The sequence below is a fragment of the Arachis hypogaea genome, chromosome 3 (genome assembly GCF_003086295.3).
Source record: "Arachis hypogaea cultivar Tifrunner chromosome 3, arahy.Tifrunner.gnm2.J5K5, whole genome shotgun sequence".
Taxonomy (NCBI): Eukaryota; Viridiplantae; Streptophyta; class Magnoliopsida; order Fabales; family Fabaceae; genus Arachis; species Arachis hypogaea.
The window spans coordinates 73,027,612-73,036,529 of record NC_092038.1 but is presented as its reverse complement, the minus strand read 5'-3'; the positions used below and the strand labels follow the sequence as shown (position 1 = coordinate 73,036,529).

Sequence of the window (8,918 nt, the reverse complement as noted above, 5' to 3'; positions counted from 1 at the left end):
TGTGTGTTTTTCTGTGATTTCAGGTATTTTCTGGCTGAAATTGAGGGACCTGAGCAAAAATCTGATTCTGAGACCAAAAAGGACTGCAGATGCTGTTGGATTCTGACCTCCCTGCACTCGAAGTGGATTTTCTGGAGCTACAGAAGCCCAATTGGCGCGCTCTCAACGGCTTTGGAAAGTAGACATCCTGGGCTTTCCAGCAATATATGATAGTCCATACTTTGCCCAAGATTTGATGGCCCAAACCGGCGTTCAAAGTCACCTCAGGAAATCCCAGCGTTAAACGCTGGAACTGGCACCCAAATGGGAGTTAAACGCCCAAACTGGCACTAAAGCTGGCGTTTAACTCCAAGAGGAGTCTCTGCACGAAATTTGCTTCATTGCTCAGCCCAAGCACACACCAAGTGGGCCCGGAAGTGGATTTTTATGTCATTTACTCATTTCTGTACACCTTAGGTTACTAGTTTTCTATAAGTAGGACCTTTGACTATTGTATTAGAAGTCTTTGGATCTATATATCTTTTGATCACTTTAGATCTCTAGATCATCTTTGGACATTGTGTTCTTAGATCATTGGGAGGCTGGCCATTCGGCCATGCCTAGACCTTATGCTTATGTATTTTCAACGGTGGAGCTTCTACACACCATAGATTAAGGTGTGGAGCTCTGCTGTACCTCGAGTATTAATGCAATTACTATTGTTCATCCATTCAATTCCTCTTGTTCTTGTTCCAAGATATCACTTGTTCTTCAACTTGATGAAGGTGATGATTGACGCCCATCACTATTCTCACCCATGAACAAAGTGACTGACAACCACTCTTGTTCTACAAGCATTTGAGGCTTAGTGAATATCTCTTGGATTCCTGATTGCACGATGCATGGTTGATCGCCTGACAACCGAGTGCTCGCCTGACAAACGAGCCAGCCATTCCGTGAGGTCAGAGTCTTCGTGGTATAGGCAAGAACTGATGGCAGCATTCAAGAGAATCCGGAAGGTCTAACCTTGTCTGTGGTATTCTGAGTAGGATTCAATGACTGAATGACTGTGACGTGCTTCAAACCTGTAACTTACTGGGCGTTAGTGACAGACGCAAAAGAATCACTGGATTCTATTCCAGTAGGGGAGGGAACCACACCGGTGATTGGCAGCACTGTGACAGAGTGTGTGCATTAGCTTTCACTGCGAGGATGGGAGGTAGCTGCTGACAACAGTGAAACCCTACACGAGCTTGCCATGGAAAGGAGTAAGAAGAATTGGATGAAGACTGTAGGAAAGCAGAGAGACGGAAGGGAAGGCATCTTCATACGCTTATCTGAAGTTCCTACCAATGAATTACATAAGTATCACTATCTTTATCTTTTATGTTATTTTCGTTCATCACCATATACATTTGAGTTTGCCTGACTAAGATTTACAAGATGACCATAGCTTGCTTCAATACTAACAATCTCCGTGGGATCGACCCTTACTCGCGTAAGGTTTATTACTTGGACGACCCAGTGCACTTGCTGGTTAGTTGTGCGAAGTTGTGTAATGCCATGGTATTGAGCCACCAAGTTCTTGGAGCCATTACCGGGGATTATGAGAGTTGTGAAAAAGTATAGTTCACAATTTCGCGCACCAAGTTTTTGGCGCCGTTGCCGGGGATTGTTTAGGCTGGACAACTGACGGTTCATCTTGTTGCTTAGATTAGGTATTTTTTTTTTCAGAGTTCTTAAGAATGAATTCTAGTGTTTCAAGGTGATGTTCTTATCATCACCAAAGCTGATTGATCTTCATCAATTTAGCTCTTGAATGCAATGTCCTGCCGAAGCTTGGCCGGCCATGTCTAATTTCTTTAGACTAAAGCTTTAGACTAACATTGCATGATTCCTGGAATTCTCATTAAGAATTTTGATACCTTTATTTTCATTTTCTACATAATTTTCGAAAAATCCAAAAAAAAAAAATTATAAAATCATAAAATCCAAAAATATTTCTTTTTTTGAGTCTAGAGTCTCATCTTAAGTTTAGTGTCAATTGCATGTTTCTGTTCTTATTGCATTCATGCATGTGTCCTCATTGATCTTCAAGTTGTTCTTGATGATTTCCTTGTTCTGATCTTTGAATTCTATTGACTTGAGTGTTTTGTGTGTCTCATATGCATTTTCGTTTTGTTAGTGTCAGTAGTATACAAACTGCTAAGTTTGGTGTCTTGCATGCATTGTCATTTGATTCTTGTTGCATTTTGGTTTGTCCTTATTATTAAAAATCCAAAAATATTTTTTATTTGTGTCTTTTCAAGTCAATAATACAGAGAATTGAAGATTCAGAACATACAGCAGAGGAATTGCACAGAAAAAGCTGGGCGTTCAAAACGCCCAGTGAAGAAGGACAGACTGGCGTTTAAACGCCAGCCAGGGTACCTGGTTGGGCGTTTAACGCCCAAAAGGGTAGCATTTTGGGCGTTAAACGCCAGAATGGATACCATTCTGGGCGTTTAACGCCAGGATGGCACAAGGGGGAAGATTTTGTTTTCAAAATCAATTTTTTTTAAGTTTTCAAAGTTTTTCAAAATCAAATCTTTTTCAAATCAAATCTTTTCAATCAAATCTTTTTCAAAATCAATTTCTTTCCTTTTTCAAAAATACTTATTAACAATTAATGATTTGATTGAACATTTTTTGCCTTTTCTGTTGAGGAAGGTTTTATGTTTGATTCATATCTTTTCTTGTTAGGCAAGTCATTAATTTTTAAAATCATATCTTTTCAAATTGTTTTCAAATCATATCTTTTAAAATTGTTTTCAAATCATATCTTCTCAATCACATCTTTTTAAAACCAATCATATCTTCTTAACCACATCTTTTTCAAAATAGTTTTCAATCAAATCTTTTTGATTTCTGATTTCAAAATCTTTTTCAAAAATCACTTGATTTCTTTTCCACTTTCATTTTCGAAAATTAAGTAATGTTTTTCAAAAATGCTTTCAAAATTTTCACTTAATTTTCGAAAATTACTTCCCTCCTTCTCACATCCTTCTATTTATGGACTAACACTATCCCTTAATGCAAAATTCGAACTCCATCTTCTTTGATAAGTTCGAATTTTCCACTTCTGTCTTCTACTCTTCTTTTCCTCTGACACTTCAAGGAATCTCTATACTGTGACATAGAGGATTCCACATTTTCTTGTTTCCTTCTCTTTCTTATGAGCAGGAGCAAAGACAAAGGCATTCTTGTTGAGGCTGATCCTGAACCTGAAAGGACCTTGAAGAGAAAGCTAAGAGAAGCCAAAGTACAACTCTCTTTAGAGCACCCGAACGAACTCTTCAAGGAAGAAGAACTCATGGCAACCGAAAACAACAACAATGCCAACAATGCAAGGAAGATGCTTGGTGACTTTACTGCACCTACTCCCGATTTCTATGGGAGAAGCATCTCTATCCCTGCCATTGGAGCAAACAACTTTGAGCTTAAGCCTCAATTAGTTTCTCTAATGCAACAGAATTGCAAGTTCCATGGACTTCCACTGGAAGATCCTCATCAGTTTTTAGCTGAGTTCTTGCAAATCTGTGACACAGTCAAGACTAATGGGGTTGACCCTGAGGTCTACAGACTGATGCTATTCCCTTTTGCTGTAAGAGACAGAGCTAGAACATGGTTGGACTCTCAACCTAAAGAAAGCCTGGACTCTTGGGAAAAGCTAGTCAATGCCTTCTTGGCAAAGTTCTTTCCACCTCAAAAATTGAGTAAGCTTAGAGTGGAAGTCCAAACCTTCAGACAGAAGGAAGGAGAATCCCTCTATGAAGCTTGGGAAAGATACAAACAATTGATCAGAAAGTGTCCCACTGATATGCTTTCTGAATGGAGCATCATAGGTATTTTCTATGATGGTCTCTCTGAACTGTCCAAGATGTCCTTGGATAGCTCTTCTGGAGGATCTCTTCATCTGAAGAAGACGCCTACTGAAGCTCAAGAACTGATTGAAATGGTTGCAAATAACCAATTCATGTACACTTCTGAAAGAAATCCTGTGAACAATGGGACTAGTCAGATGAAAGGAGTTCTTGAGATTGACACTCTGAATGCCATATTGGCTCAGAATAAAATATTGACTCAACAAGTCAATATGATTTCTCAAAGTCTGTCTGGGATGCAAAATGCACCAAGCAGTACTAAGGAAGCTTCATCTGAGGAAGAAGCTTATAATCCTGAGAACCCTTCAATAGAAGAGGTGAATTACATGGGAGAACCCTATGGAAACACCTACAATCCTTCATGGAGGAATCATCCAAATCTTTCATGGAAGGATCAACAGAGACCTCAACAAGGTTTCAACAATAATAATGGTGGAAGGAACAGGTTTAGCAATAGCAAGCCTTTTCCATCATCTTCTCAGCAACAGACAGAGAGTTCTAAGCAGAATACCTCTGACTTAGCAACTATGGTCTCTGATCTGATCAAAACCACTCAAAGTTTCATGACTGAAACTAGGTCCTCCATCAGAAATCTGGAAGGACAAGTGGGTCAGCTGAGCAAGAAAATTACTGAACTCCCTCCAAGTACTCTTCCAAGCAATACAGAAGAAAATCCAAAAGGAGAGTGCAAAGCCATTAACATGGCCGAATTCTGGGAGGAAGAAGAGGCAGTGAACGCCACTGAGGAAGACCTCACTGAACGTCCACTGACCTCCAATGAGTTCCCCAATGAGGAACCTTGGGAATCTGAGGCTCAAACTGAGACCATAGAGATTCCATTGGACTTACTCCTGCCATTCATGAGCTCTGATGAGTATTCTTCCTCTGAAGAGGATGAGTATGTCACTGAAGAGCAAGTTGCTAAATACCTTGGAGCAATCATGAAGCTAAATGACAAGTTATTCGGAAATGAGACTTGGGAGGATGAATCCCCTTTGCTCACCAAAGAACTGAATGACTTGTCTAGGCAGAAACCACCTCAAAAGAGGCAAGATCCTGGGAAGTTTTCTATACCTTGTACCATAGGCACCATGACCTTCAAAAAGGCCTTGTGTGACTTAGGGTCAAGTGTAAACCTCATGCCCTTCTCTGTAATGGAGAAGTTAGGAATTTTAGAGGTGCAAGCTGCAAAAATCTCACTAGAGATGGCAGACAACTCAAGAAAACAAGCCTATGGACTTGTAGAGGATGTTCTTGTTAAAGTTGAAGACCATTACATCCCTACTGATTTTATAGTCCTAGAGACTGGGAAGTGCATGGATGAATCCATCATCCTTGGCAGACCCTTCCTGGCCACAGCAAAGGCTGTGATTGATGTTGATAGAGGAGAGTTGATCATTCAAGTGAATGAAGAATCCTTGGTGTTTAAGGCCCAAGGATATACCTCTGTCATCATGGAGAGGAAGCATGAAGAGCTTCTCTCAAAACAGAGCCAAACAGAGTCCCCACAATCAAACTCTAAGTTTGGTGTTGGGAGGCCACAACCAAACTCTAAGTTTGGTGTTGAACCCCCACATTCAAACTCTAAGTTTGGTGTTGGGAGGGTCCAACACGGTTCTGAGCACTTCTGAGGCTCCATGAGAGTCCTCTGTCAAGCTAATGACATTAAAGAAGCGCTTGTTGGGAGGCAACCCAATGTTTTATAATTAATTATTTTCTTTTGTTATTTTATCTTTTTTGTAGGTTGATGATCATAAGAAGTCACAAAAACAATGAAAAAAGCAAAAACAGAATGAAAAACAGGAAGAAAAACAGCACACCCTGGAGGAAGATGCTGCTGGCGTTCAAACGCCAGTAAGCCTAGCAGTTGGGCGTTTAACGCCCAGTCTGGCACCATTCTGGGCGTTTAACGCCAGAAAGGGGCACCAGACTGGCGTTAAACGCCAGTAAAGGGCAAGAACCTGGCGTTAAACGCCAGGAATGGGCACCAGCCCGGCGTTTAACGCCAGAAATGGCTCAAAACGTGGATTTTGATGCCATTTGGTGCAGGGATGCCTTTTCCTTGACACTACAGGATCTGTGGACCCCACAGGACCCTACCATCACTCTCTCTCTTCTTCCCCCATTCACCAATCACCTCAACACCTCTTCCCCAAAAACCCCTCACCTATCAAATCCCATCTTTCTCTTCACCACTCACATCCATCCTTCATAAACCCCCACCAACCTCACCCTTCAAATTCAAATCACTTTCCCTCCCAAACCCACCCATAATGGCCGAACCATTACACCCCTCTCTCCTATATATACCCTTCTTCAACCCTTCATTTTCACACAACCTAAACACCTCTTCTCCCCCTCTTTGGCCGAACACACCACCATCTCCCTCTTCCTCATTTCTTCTTCTTTTACTCTCCTCTTTCTTCTTTTGCTCGAGGACGAGCAAACATTTTAAGTTTGGTGTGGTAAAAGCGTTGCTTTTTCGTTTTTCCATAACCATTATGGCATCCAAGGCCGGAGAAACCTCTAGAAAGAGAAAAGGGAAGGCAAAGGCTTCCACCTCCGAGTCATGGGAGATGGATAGATTCCTCAAGGGATGAATTTTCCTCCACAAAACTATTGGGAGCAACTAAACACCTCCCTAGGAGAGTTAAGTTCCAACATGGGACAACTAAGGGTGGAGCATCAAGAACACTCCATCATCCTTCATGAGATTAGAGAAGATCAAAGAATCATGAGGGAGGAGCAACAAAGACAAGGAAGAGACATTGAGGAGCTCAAGCACTCCATAGGATCTTCAAGAGCAAGGAAGAGCCGCCATCACTAAGGTGGACCCGTTCCTTGATTTCCTTGATATTTATTCTTCTGTTTTTCAAATTTTATGCTTATGTTTATCCATGTTTGTGTCTTGTGATCATTAGTGTCTTAGTGTCTATGCCTTAAAGTTATGAATGTCCTATGAATCCATCACCTTTCTTGAATAAAAATGTGCTTAATTGAAAAAGAAAAAGAAGTGCATGAATTTTGAATTTTATAACAGTTTAATTATTTTGATGTGGTGGCAATAATTTTGTTCTCTGAATGTATGCTTAAACAGTGCATGTGTATCTTGAATTTGTGGTTCATGAATGTTGGCTCTTGAAAGAATGATGAAAAAGGAGACATGTTACTGAGGATCTGAAAAATCATAAAAATGATTCTTGAAGCAAGAAAAAGCTATTCAAAAAAAAAAAAAAAAGAGAAAAATCGAAAAAAAAAGAAGAAAAAAAAGAGAAAGAAAACGAAAAGAAATAGAGAAATAAGAGTTGTGATCCAAGGCAAATAAGAGTGTGCTTAAGAACCCTGGACACCTCTAATTGGGGACTTTAGCAAAGCTGAGTCACAATCTGAAAAGGTTCACCCAATTATGTGTCTGTGGCATGTATGTATCCGGTGGTAATACTGGAAGACAGAGTGCTTTGGGCCACAGCCAAGACTCAATAAGTAGATATGTTCAAGAATCATCATACTTTACTAGGAGAATCATTAACACTATCTGGATTCTGAGTTCCTAAAGAAGCCAATCATTTTGAATCTCAAAGGAGAGAGTGAGATGCCAAAACTGTTCAGAGGCAAAAAGTTAAAAGCCCCGCTCATCTAATTAATACTGATCTTCATAGATGTTTTTGGAATTCATTGCATATTCTCTTCTTTTTATCTTATTTGATTTTCAGTTGCTTGGGGACAAGCAACAATTTAAGTTTGGTGTTGTGATGAGCGGATAATTTGTATACTTTTTGGCATTGTTTTTAGTATGTTTTTGATATGATATAGTTAGTTTTTGGTATATTTTTATTAGTTTTTAGTTAAAATTCACTTTTCTGGACTTTACTATGAGTTTGTGTGTTTTTCTGTGATTTCAGGTATTTTCTGGCTGAAATTGAGGGACCTGAGCAAAAATCTGATTCTGAGACCAAAAAGGACTGCAGATGCTGTTGGATTCTGACCTCCCTGCACTCGAAGTGGATTTTCTGGAGCTACAGAAGCCCAATTGGCGCGCTCTCAACGGCTTTGGAAAGTAGACATCCTGGGCTTTCCAGAAATATATGATAGTCCATACTTTGCCCAAGATTTGATGGCCCAAACCGGCGTTCAAAGTCACCTCAGGAAATCCCAGCGTTAAACGCTGGAACTGGCACCCAAATGGGAGTTAAACGCCCAAACTGGCACTAAAGCTGGCGTTTAACTCCAAGAGGAGTCTCTGCACGAAATTTGCTTCATTGCTCAGCCCAAGCACACACCAAGTGGGCCCGGAAGTGGATTTTTATGTCATTTACTCATTTCTGTACACCTTAGGTTACTAGTTTTCTATAAGTAGGACCTTTGACTATTGTATTAGAAGTCTTTGGATCTATATATCTTTTGATCACTTTAGATCTCTAGATCATCTTTGGACATTGTGTTCTTAGATCATTGGGAGGCTGGCCATTCGGCCATGCCTAGACCTTATGCTTATGTATTTTCAACGGTGGAGCTTCTACACACCATAGATTAAGGTGTGGAGCTCTGCTGTACCTCGAGTATTAATGCAATTACTATTGTTCATCCATTCAATTCCTCTTGTTCTTGTTCCAAGATATCACTTGTTCTTCAACTTGATGAAGGTGATGATTGACGCCCATCACTATTCTCACCCATGAACAAAGTGACTGACAACCACTCTTGTTCTACAAGCATTTGAGGCTTAGTGAATATCTCTTGGATTCCTGATTGCACGATGCATGGTTGATCGCCTGACAACCGAGTGCTCGCCTGACAAACGAGCCAGCCATTCCGTGAGGTCAGAGTCTTCGTGGTATAGGCAAGAACTGATGGCAGCATTCAAGAGAATCCGGAAGGTCTAACCTTGTCTGTGGTATTCTGAGTAGGATTCAATGACTGAATGACTGTGACGTGCTTCAAACCTGTAACTTACTGGGCGTTAGTGACAGACGCAAAAGAATCACTGGATTCTATTCCAGTAGGGGAGGGAACCAC

The 8,918-nt window shown here is 40.6% G+C and overlaps 1 non-coding gene across 1 annotated transcript; it reads right to left on the bottom strand.

Annotated features, from left to right (window-relative positions):
* Nucleotides 1-3,736: 3,736 nt before the first annotated feature.
* Nucleotides 3,737-3,844, bottom strand: LOC112793477 (small nucleolar RNA R71). Its single transcript, XR_003198165.1, has one exon. It is a non-coding gene; the product is annotated as a small nucleolar RNA R71 (small nucleolar RNA).
* Nucleotides 3,845-8,918: the final 5,074 nt, after the last annotated feature.